The sequence below is a fragment of the Lactuca sativa genome, chromosome 5 (genome assembly GCF_002870075.4).
Source record: "Lactuca sativa cultivar Salinas chromosome 5, Lsat_Salinas_v11, whole genome shotgun sequence".
NCBI lineage: Eukaryota > Viridiplantae > Streptophyta > Magnoliopsida > Asterales > Asteraceae > Lactuca > Lactuca sativa.
Genome location: NC_056627.2, coordinates 133,466,304 through 133,488,201, shown reverse-complemented (window position 1 = coordinate 133,488,201; position 21,898 = coordinate 133,466,304).

Below are 21,898 nucleotides of genomic sequence, written 5' to 3'. Positions count from 1 at the left end.
CTAGAGATTTGGACTAGAGGGATATGTATATGTGCCTTGGGCCCTTGAGTTGGGCTTGCCTCTTGGACTTGAGAGTTGGGCCTCATTAGAGTCCATTTATTATTGGGCCTTGATGGGTCCAATGGGTTTTGGGGTTATTTATGGACTAGTTAGTGGACTACCTTTAGGCCTAGAGAATGAGGGTTGGGACTTAGATCCTAATTTGAGATCATTGTAGATATGGCTCAGAGGCAGAGGCTGGTGCGCAACGGCGACATTTGTAGGAGCCGTTCATCATTCGAGGTGAGTCTTCTCACTATACGTTACCTAGAGTGGTATTTATGTGTTGACCGGAGGGTCTTATGTGCTATGTATGAGATTATGTGCTATGTCATATATGTATGTTATATGATTATATAGACCGGACCAGAGGGTCCAACGGTACAGACCGGACCGGAGGGTCCAATAATACAGACCGGAGCGGAGGGTCCAATGATACAGACCGGACCGAAGGGCCCAACGAGCTATGACCAGATTAAACGGTCCAATGAGCTACGGGACTGGAGGGTCCCGCTGAGACACATCGACCGGAGGGTCGTACTGTAGCCTCGAGTGGCGTATGTGTTGTATGCGGTATTTTGGGGAACTCACTAAGCTTCGTGCTTACCGTGTTATGTGTTATGTGTTTCAGGTTCTTATCAGGATCGTGGGAAGGCGGCGGCTCGATTTTACACAACAGAGAAAAGAGTCACGAATGGGGATCCTGGATTTTGATAATGTTTTGAAAACTTTGTTGACTATTAAATGGTGTTTATTTAAAATGACATGTGTTTTATGAAATTAAAAATGAAAATTTTGTTTGGAAATTTACGGTGTTACAAGTTGGTATCAGTGCCTTGGTTTGAGGGATTCGGATACACCTTCGGGTATGTCTGGACTCAAACTGAGGATTTGCAAAAAGTTTTCAAAAGGAACGGTTTTTCGAAAGATGAGTAAGAGAATTTTAAGAGAAAGAGGAAACGAGCAGTGTGTACAATCAGCCAGCGCCTGAACGGTGATTTCGCAAAATACCCTTACGTTGTGTGTTATGAATGATATGTGATATGTTATACATGCTAGAGATTAGGCTAGGCATTTCATATTTAAGGACTAGAGTGGACTGATTTGTGATGCCTTAACCTAGGAGTTGTTGTTATCTGTGATGCGCTTTCAAGTATGTACTAAGTGAGAGTATCCAGCGGGAACCCTTGTAGAGGGTAATTTGAGTAGAAGAGTAATCTTGGAGAGATACCTAGATGAGCATTTATGAAGACTACCGAGAGAGTAGCTAGATACCCGCGAGGGGTAGAGTTGCAGGGTTCGGTGATATCTTTTGAGTATGAGTAGAGCAAGTGGAGTTATCACCTAGAGCGAGTTTTACTTGTTTATTCGATGCCTGATTGTTGCTTGTTTCGTGCTTTGTGGAATTCCTGATGATGGGAGTTAGCTACCAAGTGAATATGACGATATTCAGGAGGTAGATGACTGGCATCATAAGGAGTTTCTCAGCAGATGATGGCGGAGAAGTGTGAGAACCTAGGATCAGCCTAGGTTGTGACCTTAGTCAGATGAGTACGCCGATAGAGTAAAGCATTTCGCAGGAGGGCGACCAGGTATGACGGGAATGGTGATTAAGGAAGTTGAGCAGCTACTTACGAAATCTGGGATGGTCCGTGTGGAAAGTATGGGTAGATGTGGCAGGTAGTATGGGCCCGTACTACTGAAAAGCAGAGGACCGATACTCGATACAGGGAAAATTCTAGAGGTTCTAACTAGCAGATAGAGAGGTGATATCATGGTTTGAGTACCATGATTGGTAGCAGATCGAGAAGTTATGTCATGGTTCGAGTACCATGATTGGTGGCAAATCGAGAGGTGATGTCATGGTTTGAGTACCATGATTGGTGGCAGATCGGGAGGTTATGTCATGGTTCGAGTACCATGATTGGTAGCAGGTTAAGAGGTGATCATATGGTTCGAGTACCATGATTCGTAGTAGATTGAGAGAAGATAGCATGGTTCGAGTACCATGATTCGTGGCGGATGGTGATTCTGGTTTTACCAGTAATTCCGTTGAGATTGATCAGACTGGGATGAGACATGATAGAGTGTGAGGAAAGAGGGCCATGTTGAACGAGTTTCAATTGAGCATACCTTGAAGAGAAATCGAGTTGGTTCCTGAGACGTTTTGGTGAGATGTCAGTTGGAGTCACAAGACTCAGGGATAAGTAGAGGTGGTACTTTTTGGAGGATTACGGTCTGAGTTGAGCAGTCGGCCGATAGCAGATATGCCATTTTTCTATGACCATAATTGTGCTATTTTCTGTGAGAAGCAGCAGGGGTGTTGAACTTCCAGTTTCAGAGTTGGAGGTGGATCCGGTGGGGTAGCAAGGGGCTGTGACCTTTTCACCAGAGTATTTGGGCAGTATGTTTGCTGCGAGTTCCCACTGCCTAAGAGGAGTATATCGAGGCGGTGTCCCCTATGGTCTATGTTGTGTATCGATGATGAGAGTGAGATATATTGCTTTTATGAGTATTTCCGATTTAGGAAAACGGGTCGAGGAGTCAGAGTCGAGGTGTGTGATTGTACATCATTTCCGGACTGAGAGTCAGATCTAATTCGAAGCAGTGGGGTACCCGACAGTGTGTCGGTTTGAGGCTTCGAGATGAATAGAGGCAGTCACGCTGGGAGGGTTCTGAGATTTTTGGTCAAAGTTGGGATATGTGGAGTTTCTTGGTTTCCATCAAGAAGATCATTAAATCGATTACGTGACACATTCCAAGAGTCAAGTGTGATATACCTGGTGAAACAGTCTATGGAATAGATTGTTGGTATACCAATTGCTGATGGTTCGAACCCTGAGTGGGGGAGAACTGGGTATTCTATTGAGAGGATCAGCAATCCGTTAAAGTGAGGTTATAGGATTGGTTATGAAGATTTGCGGTGCGGACACATGAAACCTGGGTATTTGGTGAAAGAGGTGAGGTTCGATGCAAGATGATGTATGTGTATGTGCTTGCGAAAGGGTGAGTGAATCCACGATGGTAGGTCATTGGTCAGAGAATTTATTATGGCTAGGGATCTTTCGGGTTTGCAAAATGTTGAGTTCGAGGAGATTGGCTCGATGAGTTCAGGGTGCAATAGTTGAGATTTGCGGGTATAGGTATAGATTGTGATCTATACTTCAGGAGGGGCAGCTGTGGATTTGTCGACCAATTTCAGAGTCAGAATGAGTAGTTTCGCTTGGGTGGTGATCAGTAGAGGATGCAGCTTCGGAATTTAGTCAATTTGTTTTCAGTCAGTGATATTTCCTCCGTGTTTCAATGTGTGAGATAGGAATATTTCGAGGTTCCGAGTGCTTGAGTGGAAGAGGGTATCAGGGTACTATGGGGAGCTGAAGTACTCACTAGTCAGCGAGAGAGTGTTGTGATACTGTGGGGAGCCGCAGTATTCGCTGGTTAGCGAGAGAGTGTGGTGATACTGCGGGGAGCCGTAGCATCTACCAGCCAACGATATGATGTGGCGATACTGCGGGGAGCCATAGTATTTGCCAAGCAGTGAGGGAGCATTGTGAAACTGCGGGGAGCCATAGCTTTCACCGGTTAGTGAGACAACGTTGTGGGACTGCGGGGAGCCATAGTTTCCACTAGCCAGAGCATGACGCAGAGGAGTTCCTAGGCTTAGGTAGCCTTATCAGTGAGTCTGTGGGAATCTGGTAGACAGGACATGGGCGAGACTAGGGTCTATCCTAATGGTCGGGAGTCGTTGTATTCTCAGTTAAGGTATGGTTATCGCATTCAGAAGGAATTGGATGTAATGATGTACGCTAAAGTTGCGAGTCATGAGTTATGAGTTGAGAGCATCGTTGGGACGAGTGATTCCAATTTCGCGTCGAGCCAGACTCTTGAGTTTGATTTGGCTCTAGTGGTGTAATGTGAAGGCAAGATGAGATTCCAAGCTTAGAGGTGGGTTCCTTTTGAGGGGTATTGTGTGTCATCTGATGTTTTAGACCTGTGTGGGTCAGTTCGTTTGTATTGGACGGAACGCGAGATGTATGAAGCTAATAAGTTGTAGACGATAGGGTCGAGGGTGAGACGATTTCAGTTGTGATTGTAGTATTCCCTTGGGGTAAAGCAAACTTTGGCACTTGTGTGTCATGATGGGCCGAGATAGTTATTGTGAGAAGGAAGCCGGTAAGTCGTTTTATTGGGTGTGCAGTGGGTAGCCCTTGAAGTTCCAACTGTCGGGTCAAGGGTTGACCTGGTGTTCAGTGTCGGATGGAACATTTGAGAGGAACTAGGGCTTATGATTCTGGGTGCCAAAGGATCGTTCCGAGCCGGCTTGACCGCTTCTTTGTGTCTGAGGATAGAGTTTTGAGGATTATTCCTTCAGAAGAGTTATGATAGTTGTTTAGGCAGTAGGTCCTTAGTGGGATATGACCTTTCCCTCCCTTTTGAGTTGCGACCGGGATCGATTAGAGAATCAAAATTGGTAGAGTACTCTTAGAGTATGTTATTCGATGAGCGATTAACATGATGAGATTGCGAGGGTGGTCTGGTAGGGAGACAGACCAGTATGGTTTTCAAGTTCTGGAGAGAAAGATCGAGTACCGCAGCGGCAGAAGGGTCTGTCCTTCTTCGGGGTCGGGAGTTCCTATTGGGTTTAAGTATTTTTGGAAGAGATTGTTTTATGATATGGGGTTCTTTCGATGGTGCTTCTTGAATCATTGGGTTCGACCTATGTGTTGATAAGGAGCGATTTCGAGGGCGAAATCTATTTCAAGTGGGGGAGAATTGTAACACCCTGTTCCGGATTGTTTTGTGATATAAGGCCCATAGGCCTTAATCCGAGTATGAGAAGGTTTTGAGGCATTGAAAGAGAAAGGTTATGCCCTTTTGGGATGTGGGTGAGGTAGGTTGTGTGATAAAAGAGTTCGGTTGTGCTTTAGAGCCCGAATGTATTGTTAAGGCGCTGGTTCGAGCTTTTCATGAATTTTGGATTTACGTTCGAGTGGGATTCAGGAGGAATAAAGTTGATAGAGGTGTAGGGCTTCTCGTTAGCTTTCCGTGGATATAAGGATCGTCGGAAACGGACTTATAACGAAGACGTTATGGCCTTCACAAGTTTTGTGGTTTTAGGCTTAGCCGAGTACGCTGGGCGTACTGACCAGGGAGGGTCGCGAATGTTCTTCATAGTACGCTGGGCGTACGCCAAACAAACCTGAACGCTATTTTAGGGTCTTGGACCCTATTTAACGTCCTTATCTCATAACCTAACCCCAATACCTTCAGTCTCCATCCCTCTAAACCCTAGAAATCGACCCTAAGCATCCATTTGAGTGATTCTTGAGGACTTTGGTGATTTAGTGAGTTTTTGGTGCATATTGTGGAAGAAGGAGTTTCTTGAGGAAGCATTGCTTGGCTTAGAGCTTATGGATCCAAGCCCTAATCATGTTGATCTAGCTCCAGAAAGCATAAAGTTTGAATCTTGGTGGTTTTCTCATATGGATCTAGTGGGGTGATGATTTGTTGTGTTTGGCTTTTGAAGAAGAAGGAGATTTGAAAGAGAATGGCTTGAGCACCTAGCTTTTGGATCTATGTTCTTCTCTTGTTGGTGCATCCTCCAGAGGTATCAAGTTTTGAACTTGCTTATTATTGTGCTAGTTTTTATTTTGGGCCATTTTAAGGTTTTTGGTCCCAAAGCTTGAAGCATTATGAGTGGTTAAGCTCCACAGCCTAATATATGTCCCTTTAAGTGTTTCTAGTGGAAAGGATTCATAAAATTGAGTCCTTGGATGTTGGAATCAAACCATGCATGAGATATGAGATTTTTTGGGTAGTAAAGAGTGAGAGTTTTGCCTTAGGAACTTGATCAGCCATGCAAAGGCTTAAAGTCTTGAGCTTTATTGAGTATGAGCCTTTATGGAATCCATATCTAAGAGTATAGTTATGGTCTTAACTGATTAAGACCAAAAGAGTTGAAAAAGTAAATTTGGGCATACGCTGAGCGTAAATCTAGTACGCCCCGCGTACTATTTCGGTGTCCCCGATCAGGATTCATGTGTGATGGAGTACGCTGAGCGTACCAAGGGAGGTACGCCCCGCGTAACCCCACTGTGGAGTTTTTGGGCTAAGTCTTATATTGGGCCTTAAGTGTTGAGCCTGGAGTTTGGGATTTTTGTGCTAGAGATTTGGACTAGAGGGATATGTATATGTGCCTTGGGCCCTTGAGTTGGGCTTGCCTCTTAGACTTGAGAGTTGGGCCTTGCTAGAGTCCATTTATTATTGGGCCTTGATGGGCCCAATGGGTTTTGGGGTTATTTATGGACTAGTTAGTGGACTACCTTTAGGCCTAGAGAATGAGGGTTGGGACTTAGATCCTAATTTGAGATCATTGTAGATATGGCTCAGAGGTAGAGGCTGGTACGCAACGACGACATTTGTAGGAGCCGTTCATCATTCGAGGTGAGTCTTCTCACTATAAGTTACCTAGAGTGGTATTTATGTGTTGACCGGAGGGTCTTATGTGCTATGTGATATATGTATGTTATATGATTATATAGACCGGACCGGAGGGTCCAATGATACAGACCGGACTGGAGGGTCCAATGATACAGAACGGACCGGAGGGTCCAACGATACAGACCGATCCGAAGGGCCCAACGAGCTATGACTAGACCAGAGGGTCCAACGAGCTACGGGACTGGAGGGTCCCGCTGAGACACATCGACCGGAGGGTCGTACTGTAGCCTCGAGTGGCGTATGTGTTGTATGCGGTATTTGGGTAACTCACTAAGCTTTGTGCTTACCGTGTTATGTGTTATGTGTTTCAGGTTCTTATCAGGATCATGGGAAGGCGGCGGCTCGATTGTACACACCAGAGAAAAGAGTCACGAATGGGGATCCTGGATTTTGATAATGTTTTGAAAACTTTGTTGACTATTAAATGGTGTTTATCTAAAATGACATGTGTTTTATGAAATTAAAAATGAAAAATTTGTTTGGAAATTTACGGTGTTACATATGACATTATTTCCTTAACCACATAAATAAGAAACGCATCGCTAAGATCCAATCAGAGTGAAACATGGAATCATTCGACTTAAAATTGGAGATGGTTGTGAGTCTTGCTTGTTAGAAAAGATGACTAAATACCATTCACATGGACTTGTGAATGAGGTGAAGGATTGTTGGATCTCATACACATAGGTTTGTATGGACCCTTTAGATCCACCACAAGGGAAGATAAACACTACTACGTTACATTTATTGTTGATTTTAGTAGATATGGTTTTGTTTATTTGATCAAACATAAGTAGGATACCTTTAAAAAGTTTAAGGAGTATTAGAATAAAGTAAAGAATCAATTAGGCAGAAGATAAAGGTTCCCCAATCTAAAAAGAGTATTAGAATGAAGTAGATAATTAATTAGGCAATTAGATAAAGGTTCTCTGATCCAACAGAGTGGAGAGTACCTTAGTATTGAGTTCAACAATCATCTTAGAGATTGTGGAATTATTTCACAATTAACTCCGGCAAGAACACCGCAATTTAATGGAGTTGCTGAAATGAGAAAAAAAAACCTATTGGATATTCTTCGATCTATGAGGAGTCAGGCTTCATTACCAGTAACGTTTTAGGGGTATGCACTTGAAACAACAACCCATATATTAAACCTCGTACCAACTAAGAAGGTTTCAAAGACACCTCAGGAGATGTGGATTGGAAAAGTTCCTTCACTTAATCACATTAAGGTAAGGGGTTATGAGGTTTTTGTTCGGCGCAAAACCCAAGATAAACTTGAATCCATATCTAAGAAGTTTCATTTTGTCATTTATCCACAATATCCTTTTGGATAGTTGTTTTCAGACCCATTGAAACATCTTGTTTGTAGCTCGAAAAAGAGTGTTTCTTGAGAGGAAATTTATATCTCAAGAAGTTAGTAGGAGTCAAATTGACCTTGAGGAAATTCAAGAGTCAACTTACAGTGAACCTATAGTTGACACTAGCACTCAACTAGAGGTTGAGAAACCTGTTGATCAAAATGAAATATCCTTACCTCTTCATAGATCTAGCAGAGTTATTGCTCCTCCCGAGTTTTATAGTTTCCATATAACTTCAGAAGGAACGAAATTGATTGGTGATAAAATACTAGTTAATACGGATGATCCAGCTAACTACAAGGAAGCGATGGCAGACTCTGAGGCTGCCTAGTGGAAAGACGCAATGGACATTGAAATTCAGTCCATGAAGGATAACCAAGTTTGGAATTTGGTCGATCCAACACCTGGTCTTAAGAAAGTAGGCTGTAAATGGATCTTCAAGAAGAAAGGCGGCATGGATGGGAATGTGCATAAATTCAAAGCTAGGTTAGTGGTAAAAGGTTTCTCTTAAACTCAATGAATTGATTACGAGCAAATGTTCTCACCAGTAGGTAAGCTAAAGTCTATTTGGATACTAGTTGACATTGCTGCCTTTTATGATTAGGGGGTATGGTAAATGGATGTTAAAACCACTTTTCTTTATGGGAAATTTTAAAGGATGTGTATATGGCACAACCTAAACTTTATGAACATGTCAAGTATCCAGATAGAGTGTGTAAGATTGAGAGGTCCATATATGGACTTAAATAAGTATCACGAAGCTGAAATCTGTGCTTCCATGAAAAATTCGAAGCGTATGGTTTTTCTAAAAGTCCAGCTGAGTCATGTGTATATGTCAAAGCTAGTGGAGTGTCGTTGTCTTCCTAGCATTGTATGTAAATGACATACTATTCACATAAAACAATATCCCTAATTGGCAAAGTGTAAAAACATGGATTAGAAAATGTTTCTCTATGAAGGACTTGGGTGAAGCAGCATGCATACTTGGTATAAGAATCTATAGAGATAGATCTAGGTGTCTAATAGGACTTAGTCAAAGTACTTATATGGATAAGGTATTAAAAAGATTCAATCTGGAAAATTCCAAGAAAGGAAATGTTCCTATGCATCATAGCATAAAATTGTGTAAATCTCAATGTCCTAGTTCTAGTGATGAATATGATGAAACGAGAAAATTCCTATATGCTTCACCTATAGGGTAGATCATGTACATTATGACATGTACACGTCCTAGTGTTTCATATGTTTTGAGCATGGTGAGTCGATATTAGGAAAACCATGGGCAAATTCATAAGACGTCTATCAAGAAGATTCTTAAGTATGTGAGAAATACAAAAGATATGTTTCTTGTTTATGGAAGTGAAAAACAGGTTGTTATGAAGGGTTATAGTGATGCAATTTTCCAAACGCATAGAGATGACCCCAATTTATAGTCTAAATGGTTATTCATGCTAAACGGTAGTGCGGTGAGATGGAAAAGTTCTAAACAGGAAATGGTGGTAGACTCTACATGTGAGTTTGAATATACTGCTGCTAGCGAGGCGTCCAAGGAAGCTACCTGGACTAAGAACTCCATTGGTGATCTTGGAGTTGTTACGAGCAATAAAGATCCCATGAAAATATTTTGTGATAACGAAGGTGCAATCATCCAATTAAAGAACCTATAAAGAGGAAGTTTCATTACATTCAAGATAGAGTTAAGGATATAGATCTTACTGTGAAGGGAGTGTCATCATAAGAAAATCCAGCTGATCCGTTCATAAAGGGACTGACCAAGAAAAGACATAATGTGCATGCTAGGAGCATAGGCATGAGAGATGATTTTAAGTTTAGTAATTGTTTTGATGATTAAATAATAGAGAAGTATTTGTATTCAGGAGTGTTACCATTTACAATTAATTTATTATTGTGTTTCGTTTTTGCATGTTTAGATCCCCACTTCCAGAATACTAATTTACTCAAACATCCACAATCGGCTATACTCTTGGAAGTAAGTATTGAGATAATATTGTCATGAAGTTTTAGTAGATTGTTTATAGTGATTAGACATAGCATGGAGATTGCGACTAACATTCATGAGTACTTAATAGATATTTTAGTAATAGAGAAACCCATACTCAAAGAGATTACTTCATGGATTCAGTCACGAGTAATTCTGAGATGATAATATATTTTATTCTTAAAACAGAGAGACATTGAGTTCTTTGCAAACAAGTTGGTTGTATATTATTCTTACTCTAACGCTATCCATAATTGGTGTTTATAAAGAGTAAGTCTATGCATGATATGACAAGTAGAAAAAAAAACTATGCAATCAAAGTTTATTTGTTCCTTTTGCCTTAATGGGAAAAGCGATATCATGGAGCCCTTGATGGTTTGATGTTGACATCTTAGTGTTAGGCCTAGCCCGGACTAAAATGATGTGTTCGATTAGTCTGATTTGGTCATCATAAATCATTAACCAAAAAACATTATTTTGAAGTGTAAGGTTGATTCATAAATCCATGAGTCAGTTCATACATATATCTTGTAGAAACAAATGAATAATTGATCACTTATCTAAGGGTTGATTCTTGATTTGATCAAAGTTCGACATATGTTGTGGAAGGTATGCTTTGTTGATTATCTGAAGCTATTCGACCAATAGTAGTTGATGAATTGCCCAAGTGGGTAACTATTGAAAATGGGTGTCCGATGTCATAACTAATTGGTATAACTTTAGGAATAATAACAAAGTCCTTTTAGGGTTGCCATCAAGCGCTAAAAGAACTAGAAAAATATTTTATGATATATAGATAAATAGTTTATTAACTTATCATAACTAGATTTATTAATTAGAAACTAGTTAGAATTAATTTAGAATTAATTTCAAATTAATTTAGTATTAATTAAAAGTACATGGATGACTGAATTGTAATTATTCAACAGTTGAATAGGTGAAATATTCTGGAACCCTAGTTAGGGTTTGATGAAAATTCCTTAGGATAATCCTACGGATTTTCATCCATATGGTATGGATAAGAAAGGATGTGAATTTTGGATTAAATTGGATTATTTAATTATTCAAATCCGCTTTATTTGCAAGTAACCTCCAGTTATAAATACCCCATCCTGGCTCCCAAAAATTTGGTCCCTTGCTCTAAGCAATCTTAAGATCGAGATTTTGGCTCTCCCTTTACTCTCTCCTCTCTTCTAGTAATTAGTCTTTTGGGTGTGATTCATTAGAGACATTCTACTTTAGGTGCTAGCTCTTTCAAGAGCCTCAAGGATTTCGAAATTCATAAAAAGGATCTTCTAAGTTAGAAAAATGCGATTTTTTTTCTAAGCTTAGTATCTCTTAAGTGTTTTGTTGTTTATATTATTAGATTAAGATCCTTATAGTGTTTAGATTTTAACTTGCCTTAGAATAAATTTTGTTCTTTTCGTTGCCTATGTAATTATTCTTTGTTAGGATTAATGAAACTCAACATTAATATGTTTGGAACTATGAGTTATATAATACCCTTTTGGTTTGGTTTGGTTTGGGTCCTTTAAACCCTTATTTCTATATTTTTTTATGTTTTCATTGATTTTGGAGGTATTATTCAAATAATTCCATTGTCTAACTTGTTTTAATATGTGCTAAGTATCAAGGACTTTTGAAAAGGCCACCTCATGTTATGATATTCTATTGGAACATCTTCCCTACTTTTAACTTTTAAACTTGTTTTGAAACTATGGGACCGTATAATTTCTACAACTAAATGTCTTAGAATCGAAACATTCTTCATTAGCATAGTCTATGTGTTTAGTGTTTAGGACCCTAAATATATGATGACGGTGCTACACATCCATTCTAGGCATGCATTTTTAAAAGGGATATTAATATAATTTAACAAAAATAAAGAGCATATTATGAATGAGGGTATTTTGGGTAATTATGCTATTTAGTTTGTTAAAATAGTGGCTTATAAAAGGGTAGAGGGAATGGGCGTAGCAAAATCTCTTGTGAAATATGGAATTTATTCCTTAGGAGAGGCTAGACTCTTGAATATCTGAACCCTTAAACCTTTCTTGTAATTTTTTAATATTGTCAAGTGAGTTCAATTAATCAGAGAATCTTTTGTTCCTTTTTCTTGTTATATCTATATATTGATTTGTAGTTGGTTTATTGGGAAAATAAATACTAAAAATACTATTATACGCTTGTGTTCTTTCGATAAGATGTATGAATAAATGATGTTTGAATGTGAGATAATTATGACACATGCGGGGATATAGAAGGACAAAAAGAAATGAGGGTATACTGGTAAAAATCTGGGACTTATTAGTGAAAGCCAAATTTCTCTGACTTTATGTACTAATTCATTTTTTCGGCACTAAACCCATATATAACTTACTGTATTAAGAAGCTTTTTTTAGTTAATAAGCTTTATGTGTGAAGCAGTTGATCACAATAGCTAAACATGGTTGTTTCTTTTGACTTAATAGGACAAAATGACTTAATGGGCTAAGCAAAAAAACTCGATGTATTAAGACACTAACTCTACCTATTTTATCCTCACGTTGGAAAAAAATGGAATACAAGACGAAAATCAAAGAAGAAACAGTCCCAAAGTCTTGTCCCCATTAAGTCAAAAATCAAAGAATCATCTCAAAGAAACTATCAAACTAAAAGGCATGACGTACATATCTTTTCAGAAGAGGGTTGTATTGTAAACATGACCAAGTAACTGAAGTACAATGCCATAAATGGTAAAAGTCAAATATCATAAAAGACGTTTCTTAGGTTATGTTACGAATGTGAAGTTCGTAATTGTCATCACAACGATTTAGTTTTGTGACAACCATTTACTGTCATGCATTATGTATTAATATGTTAGAGGCCTCTCGCTTAGTTTGATTGCATAGGATTTTGTGATCTAGTTTCCATAGACGAAATCTGCAAGGATATCTTTCGCAAATGGTCATACTACAAACCAAATTAATTAAAAAAATTAGGTCCAATGTAGCTTACCATATCATGAAAGAACATGATGTCATAGAACACACAACAAACCTAGCTTGTTGCAGCTGTATATATCTTGTCTTCAAACCTCTCAGGTTTTTTCTTAAGCTCCATTTCTCTGATTTTATGTTATAATTCGTTCATTATGCACTAAACCCATATATAGCTTACCATATTAAGAGGCGGTTTCTTTTTCATTTAATAAGTTTTATGTGTTATGCACTTGATCACAATAGATATACATGTGTTTCTTTTGACTATTTATCCTTCTTTTTTCCTTTCGTGTTGTTTTAAAAGAACTCGAAACGAATATAAGGCTAAAATTGACATTTAGTTTGGTTCAGACGATTTATTTAGTCTAGAAAAGAAATTGACTTTATAATATATATATATATACATCACTTTGGCCTTACCCATACAAGACTTAATGAGGAAAAAGAAGAAACAACCCCTAAGTCTTGCCAGCATTAAGTCAAAAATCAAAAAATCATGTCAAAGAAATTAAAAGGTATCGATGGCGTACAAATCTTTTCTAAAGAGGGCTACATCGATAAATTCTCCCTAAAAATCATATTTATAAAACTAATGACATAAGATTAAATGAAAATATATCCGGAAATACCATCTGAGAGGTTTACACTAGTAGCAACAGAGTTTGACTCAGGCATAGTATTTTGTGATCGAGTCTCCATGGGTAACATCTTCAAGGCTATCTAGCCCAAATAATCAGCCTGCAAACCAAATTAATTAATATATTTAGGTCCCCAAGTAACTTACCATATATGAAAAAACATTATGTCATAGAATAGAACACACAACAAACCTGACTTGTTGAAGCAGCATAAATCTTTTCTTCAAACCTCTCAGCTATTTTGTCAAGTTCATATAGCCCCTCATATCCATAGAATCGAGGATGCCTCTTCAAGGTATCCATTCTACATAATGTCGAGATATGACAGTCAGAACTCATAAGATTACCATGATCATATTCTTAATGAACATAAAATTAAGAAATATAAGAGAAGGATGTAAATAGTAAATACACACATCTTGATCACCATCCTAAACATTGACTTTTCAGTTTTGGGTTTCCACTTCTGTCCAACTTTTCAACTATATTACAATCAGAAAATCCATTTAGTTTCAAGACCACTACAAAGTGTCCTTCCCCTTGACCCCACCAATCCTCATGTTAGGGATCAAACTAGCCTTATACAAATATGCAGTCCACACCCCTTAACTCATATAAAATCATAGTCTACATTCCCTTAGCACCCATGTAATTCCCATCACCCAACATGACTCAATGAAACTAAAATCACTGATGACATAAACTAATGTTAGGTAAATGGTTTAAAAAACAATAAAAATCCTACCTTTGTAAAAGTTCAACCTCTAAAACCATTCTTTAACTATATGACATCCTTCACATGTCTCCTTAGTACCTCTTATGCATTAGCATCGTATTCAATGAACTACTAGCAAGTTCATATTCCAAATGGAAGAACACATGTAATAGGAAGAGCTTCCTCTCTCAAAATAATATTTCTACAACTTTCATTCCTCTAAGAAACAAATCTAGGCTCTTTAAAAGGCATCTTAAATAAAAGCACTCACAAAAATAACGTGAAAAGAATCAATATTTGAATATACCTCACTCTTCCTCGCAAAAGCTTATAAAACTTGTCAACTCAAGAACCCAAGAATAGTATCAATATCACTAAGACACCAGATTTGAATACAAAATTTAAACTCGACGAGTCAGTATACATAGATCTAGACTGTAGAGCTATGATTACCTGGTTGGACAATATAATTGAATTCCTATAATTACACTTGGTTATAGACTTCCACAAACTAGACCATACATTTTGATGAGTAGAGTTCTTGATAACTGACTTTACAATCATCACTTGTAAAACTAACATGAGACTATTTATATACATGAGGCTAGCTACAATATCAACTAGAAAATCCCAACACTAACATCATCATAGTTAAAGTACGACTGTAATCAGGTTAGCATAAAATTTTTAAAGAACATAAAACTGAGAAGTTTACGAGTATGAATACGCACATTTTGTTCATGATCTTTTGTCGTGAATTTTCTTGCAGTTGAGACCTCCAATCACCAGATGAGTCACCAATTGCTGAATAGTAATTCATGAAAATAATTTAAAATTAGATGCTAGAACTATGGAAATGGAAAGGTCTTTATGTCTTGTATTAGTAATTGCATGATTTGTAGTTTCAGTTTCAACTTTCAAGTGCATCAGTATTAGTTGTAACATCTCTACAAAAAACCTATAAAAGTCTAGCTTCTGATTCAATAATATAGCAGTCATTTTCACTCCAAAAACACGATTTGTCAATTTCCTACATTATCATATCAGATCCTGGTTGCAATATATAAATTTGCTACTCTCCTAACTTGTCTTAGCAATAAGTCATTTCATGTGAAAGATGGTATCAAGTAATTCTGCGGTCCATATATTACAGACTCTCATTTTTGTCTTCAACTCCTATGAATTCTAGAGAATCAAACTAGAAGCACTTCTAAGATCACAAGATTTATGGGAACTGATTAAAAAAAGGACTTTCACACTAATGGGACACAAGGGATGTTATTCATTAAACAAAGTGACATTGCAATGCCTCGGAAAGAACTTCAAGTCAACATGCATGGAAGGTAATGAAAATATACAATCGTACGTTGCTCGAATCTCACTCATGGTTAGCCAAATGACAGTATATGGTGTAACTCCCTAATTTTTATAAGTTGTTTTTCTTGGAAACTTCAAGTATTATTATTTAGTAGCTAAATGTGATGGTGCATCAAGTTAAGGATGTTAGGAAGATGGGATGTTTTGTGTTGGTTTGTAAGTAAGTTGCATTAATGAGAAATCGTAGGCATCAATGGTTTTGGTTCCATAAAGAATGCATATAAACTAGTTAATTATAGTCAGGATTGGTATATGTTATGTAGAAAGTTTATATTGGGATATATATTATTGGAGATGTATTTTACAAGATTTGATGGAAAATCAAGATATGATCTCCCTTTTCCTTCTTGAAGATGGGAATGCATTTAGTGTATATAAATTTGGGGATTTGAGGGAATAAAGATGAATGATGATTGGAACCCTTATGCATGTCAGAATTTGAAAGGGAAACCTAAGTAAGGTGTTGGGTTGAAGATTCGTTTGAAGATTGCGTCAATGGGCTCGGCTGTTAGTCTATTTATTTTGTACTCCGGTTTTGGGCCTGTCCAAACCGTGAGTTTGCTAGGTTTATTATATAAGTTTATGCTTGCATGCATATTAGGTTAATGATTAAGCGTTTTTAAGAGAATTACGATAGCTTTACAGTTTTCCTAATCATTCTTGTAAACCTCCAACCCTCTACAGTTGATGTTCTTGATCGAGCTCTTCTGAGGGTTATTTTATAATCATTCGACACGTTTGATTCATTCTTGACTTGTTCTTTATTTTCGTGTTCTTGCTGTTTAATATTTATTTACCTATTTAAGATCTAATCGATCTTCAAAATTAAGTTTTAATCTCATCAATTGGTATCAGAGCAGGAGGCTGTGTAATCGGTACACTTCTTTTCTGTGAAAAGGTTTCAATTAGGGTTTTTCCGCAATTACTGATATTTATTGAGCCGTCATCTCATTATTGACGTATCTTGATATTTATTGTTTTGCCCTAATCTGATTTATTACAAGTCTGATCTTTGAATAGGTTTTTCGATCATAATGGACGAGTCGCAATCAAATCCCATCAATATTTCCAACAGCATCGGTTCAACCACGAAGATTCCAATCCTATATACCCATGATTATGAAGTCTGGGCGCATCACTTCGAAGACTACGTTATAGGATCTGAGGATAATGGATACCTCATATGGGAAGCAATCATTAATGGACCTTTTTCTCATTCTGCAACGTCAAGGATTGTTAAAACTCAAAAGGAGTATAATGATCTGCTGAAGGATGTCAAAGATATTGCACAAGATGAAAAGGATAAATTCCAGTGTAATATCAAGGCGTTAAGATTGATTAGATTCGCCCTTCAGTCCGACACCTTCAGGTTGGTCAGCTCATGCACGACGGCAAAGGAAGTTTGGGATAGACTTCGCGAACTGTACTCTACAGACGAGGATGTTGAACATTCTATCCAAACCTTGCTCTTATCTGAGTTTGGAGAATTCAGGCAAGGAGCCGAAGAAACTGTGACCCAGACGTTCGATCGCTTCAATCATCTTCTCAGCAGGATGATCAAACATGACATCAAAAGGAAGCTTATCGAGCAGAAGGTTACGTTCTTAAACGGTCTAAGGTCAGAATGGAGAGCAGTGGTGTCAACAGTTAAAGCCCATGAGCAGTTTAAATCATACTCTTTGGCGAAACTGGTGGGTATTCTCAAGTCTCAGGAGAAGATTGTGCTGCAGGAAAAGAATGTTGTTTCAAGCCTAGGTTCGCTGGCCCTCCTGTCAAAAAGTAAAGTTGTGATGGAGAATGAAGACCTCAACTTGGAGGAGTATGACCTCACGTATGAGGACTATGCTATGATGGTGTCTAACCCCAAGAGGTTCATTAAGAAGAGATTGCCCAGCAAAAAAACCGAAACTGGCAGGGGAGTTATAGTTCAAAAAAGGTTAATAATGAACTGAAGGTTGAAGAGCCCAAGAAAGAACCGAAAGCAGATGGTGATTCTGGAGTAAGCTGTTACTACTGTGGAGGGAAAAATCACTATGCTAAGGATTGTGTCCTCAAAAAGATGGCTGAAAAAGATGAGGAAAAGGATGAGGAAGCTTTGCTACAGAAAAAGATTGATGAGATGAGGAAGAAGAAATCTACCGCTAACCCTTCCATGAATTCTCTTATTGTGCAGGGTTCGATTGCTGATGACGAGTTCGGTGGAGTGGAAGTTTGGTCAACCGACTCTGAAGACGATGAAGTGAGGAAGCCTTCTCATGGAAAGGCTTGTGTGGCAAAGGAGGAGAGCAGTGGAGGAAGGTGCTTCATGGTGTCTGATGTATCTCAGATGAGGGGATACAACACTGATGGTGGAAGCAATGAACCGAAGGAGCAGCAGGATATGTGCTTTATGGCCAAACCGCTCAGCGTGCAGTTCAATGAGCTCGATGAACTGATCAAGAAGGTACAATCGGTTTTCGTTTCATTTAAAGTACCACAATCCTCATATGAGAAAGAACTAAAAAATGTTAATACAAGAATTTCTCATCTAGATAGTAGTTTAACTCAAACTTGAGTCACCAATTCTAACCTAACTGATCAATTAAGCAGGGTGTCTTCGAAGAGTGAGGAGTGGCGCATGTGGATCGAGTTGAAGGAGTCTGAATTAGTTAAAATAAAAGACGAAAACATTTATTTACAAAGAGACAATTTAAAGTTGTTAAAACAGCGGAATGTTTTTTGTTTAATTGCAAAACGTCTTTATTCTAATATTACTCAGCTTCACTTAGACTGTGAAATAGGCCAAAAGATCCATCGCATGATTTTACCCTTCCTTGAGTTTAAGGAGGATGAAATCGATGCTGAAGCTTATAATTGTGAGAGTGTGATATCATCTGATGACATTAATCCGACCTACATGTATGGACTGGACAAAATAGAATCTTTCATTAAATCCAAGGACCACAAGGACATGCTCAAAAACCTTTTGGATGAAAATGATAGACTTAAATTGAGAACCGAAACCATACAAAAATTTGACTCTTTAAACGCCAACTTGAGCTCAGAAAACAAAATTGGTGTTGAAAATGCATTTGAGCTTAATGAGGACGACAACATGAGTGAAATTTCTGTAGAGGACACGGTTGACTGCTCAGAATTTGTAAAAAGCGAACCTGAAAACCACAAGAATCTAATTTCTGAAAATTCAGTGGAGTTCGCTCGATTGTCCCAACAAAAGTCCCCGATCTTAGCAGAGAAAGCGGTTGTATATCAAAAGGTCAGGACCACTCCAAATCAAGTGTACAAGGTCACTGGAGTAACCGAACATCAGACCGCTGAACTCACAGCTATTGTAAACGAAGACAATGCTGATGGCTGCGATGAGTTCTTCTGGTCAGCTCCAATCGATAATGCAGATGAAACGGTGGGCTTGTCAGAAAGGACTTCATGGATTAGTAAAGGTAGATACATACCAGAACCACTGAACAAGCCAGATAATTTCGATGTGCCAAGTACTAGTGGTACGAAAGACATTCCTCAAGAGAATGGAAGTTCGGCAAAAGAAGACATTCCTTCTAGTTCCTCAGTTCAAAGTGAAACTCCACAGTTCTAAGTGAACCAGCTAAGGAGAAACCGAAAATGAAAGCAAATATCCATCATCAACCGAAGCAGATGAGGAATCAGAAACGTGAAAGGAACCAGAGATACAGGAAGAATCTCTCTGAAAGGAAACAATTCTGGCAATCCCAGAATGCATATTTCTCACATCAAGACAAGAATCTGAAGTTTGAGAACAATCCTGTCAAAAAGCATGAGAGCCACAACAACCGAAAGCCAAGGTTCGGTTCAGAAGAGGATACCAACCGAAAGCAAAGATTCGGTTCTGAGAATGACTCCAACCGAAAGCAAAGGTTCGGTTCTGAGAATGACTCCAACCGAAAGCATAGGTTCGGTTCAGAGAACTGCTCCAACCGAAAGCAAAGGTTCGGTTCTGAAGTCAAAAGAGATCAAAACTCTAAGGTCAGTCCCACCAATGATCAAAAGCAAAAGGGTCACCTAGAGTCTCCAGCCAAGAAGTCATCTCATTCTAAACCCACTCCTTCTCATTCTTCTCATTCTTCTAATTCTTCCAATTCATCTCCATCTTGCTCTAAAGCTCATGCTGTTCGTTCTCAAAAATCTCATTCGTCAGCTGAACAAAAAGGCAAACAGAAAGTTAATGCATCCAAACCAGAGTCTAAACTGAACGCACCTAATCCTAATAAAATAAAAGTCTTTACCATCAAAAAGAAAGATGAAACAACACTTATAAAACGAACATATCTTGTTGACATCTCTCTTACTATTCCTGTTCCTATGAAAAGCTCACGAGGACCCAAGAAACTTTGGGTTCCTAAATCTGCTTAACTTTTGCAGGTTATCAGTGACGAGCAGTTCGACGAAGAATGGTACATCGATAGTGGCTGCTCACGTCACATGACAGGGAGGAAAGAAGAGCTCAGGGAATACAGGTCTCTTTCAAATGGTGGCAACGTCAAGTTTGGAAACAATTCTTTCGGCACCATAAAGGGATACGGAATGATAACTAATGGTGATTTTACTATAAGGAAGGTGGCTTATGTGGAAGGACTACAACACAACCTCATCAGTGTATCTCAGCTTGTTGGAGGTACAGGTCTCAAAGTCTCATTCGACGATGAAGGTTCTGAAATTATTGAGAAGACGACAAAGAAAGTAATTCTCAAATCGGAGCGTAAGGGTGAAATGTTTCCTCTAAATCTTAAACCCATCAAAGGAAACCCAACTATATGCCTGTTATCAAAAGCTCAATCTGACGAAAGCTGGTTGTGGCACCGAAGACTCTCTCATCTCAACTTTAAAGATATTAACAAACTTGTCACTGGAGGTCATGTTCGAGGCCTTCCACTGCTCAAGTTCGACAGAGATCATTTGTGTGCTGCATGCGAAATGGGGAAGCAGAGTCGTCAAAGTCATCCATCTATAATTAACACAAAAGTTGTTGAACCACTCGAATTACTCCATATTGATTGGTGTGGTCCATCATCTATCGAAAGCATCGGTGGTAGCAAGTATATTCTTGTTATCGTTGATGACTTTTCACGATTTACATGGGTGTTCTTTCTAAAGCTCAAATCTGAAGCGACTCATAAGCTGAAAGTGTTCATCAAGCAGATTGAAGTACAGCTCAAGAAGGTCGTTCGCAACATCAGGAGCGACAATGGTCTGGAATTCAAGAATAGGGAATTTAAAGAATTTCTAGCAGAAAAGGGAATAAGTCACAACTTCTCAGCTCCCTACACACCTCAACAGAACGGAATTGTCGAAAGACGAAACCGATCTTTGTGTGAAGCTGCCCGAACTATGATAAGTTTCGCTTCCTTACCTCTTTATTTTTGGGCTGATGCTATTTCTGCTGCTTGTTTTACACAGAACAGGTCCTATCTCAACAAGTAATTCACGCTCACACCTTATGAGATTCTCAACAACAGGAAGCCCAATGTGAAATTTTTCCACGTGTTCGGCTCACGGTGTTTCATCTTTAACTCCAAAGAACACCGCAACAAGTTCGATGTCAAAGCCGACGAGGGAATCTTTCTGGGCTACTCTCTCACATCCAAAGCATACAGAGTCCTAAACAAGCGTTCGAGAAAAATCGAAGAAACCTATTACGTGACTTTTGACGATAGCTATGTCAAAAAGCTACAGGCCAAAGAAGACACCGCTGGGGAAATCTTTCCTCAAACTGGCCAGGTCACAGTCTCGATCGCTAATCTATTCGAGAAGTTTATGGAGCTATTTGACGAACCAGAGAAAGCTACTCTCTCAGAAGCAGGCGCAACAGACAACAAGGTAGACCATATGAAGCAAATTGTCGAAGAAGCTGCCAGGAGAATGAACGAAGGAGGATCGAATTCTGATGACCCTCCATCCAACGATGCTTCAGTCGAGTGGGAGCCAAGCTCACATGTTGAGGGGGAGCCAAGCTCTACAAATGCAACCGAAAGTACTTCTCCAACCGAAAGTGCTTCACCAACCGAAGGTGCATCAACGCCTGAATACCAAGCACCACAAGAAACCTCTGGACCTCAAGTTTCTCCAAACATTCCAGAAAGCTCATCTATCGAGGGGGAGCAAGCTGATATGATGCTCAACTACGAAAGCCAATCCGAGCCAGAAGAAATGATCAACGCTGAACTAGACCCCACCTTTGATCCAAACTACCCTCCTCTTGTCAAATGGACCAGAGATCATCCTATCTCTCAAGTGGTTGGTGATGTCTCTGAAAA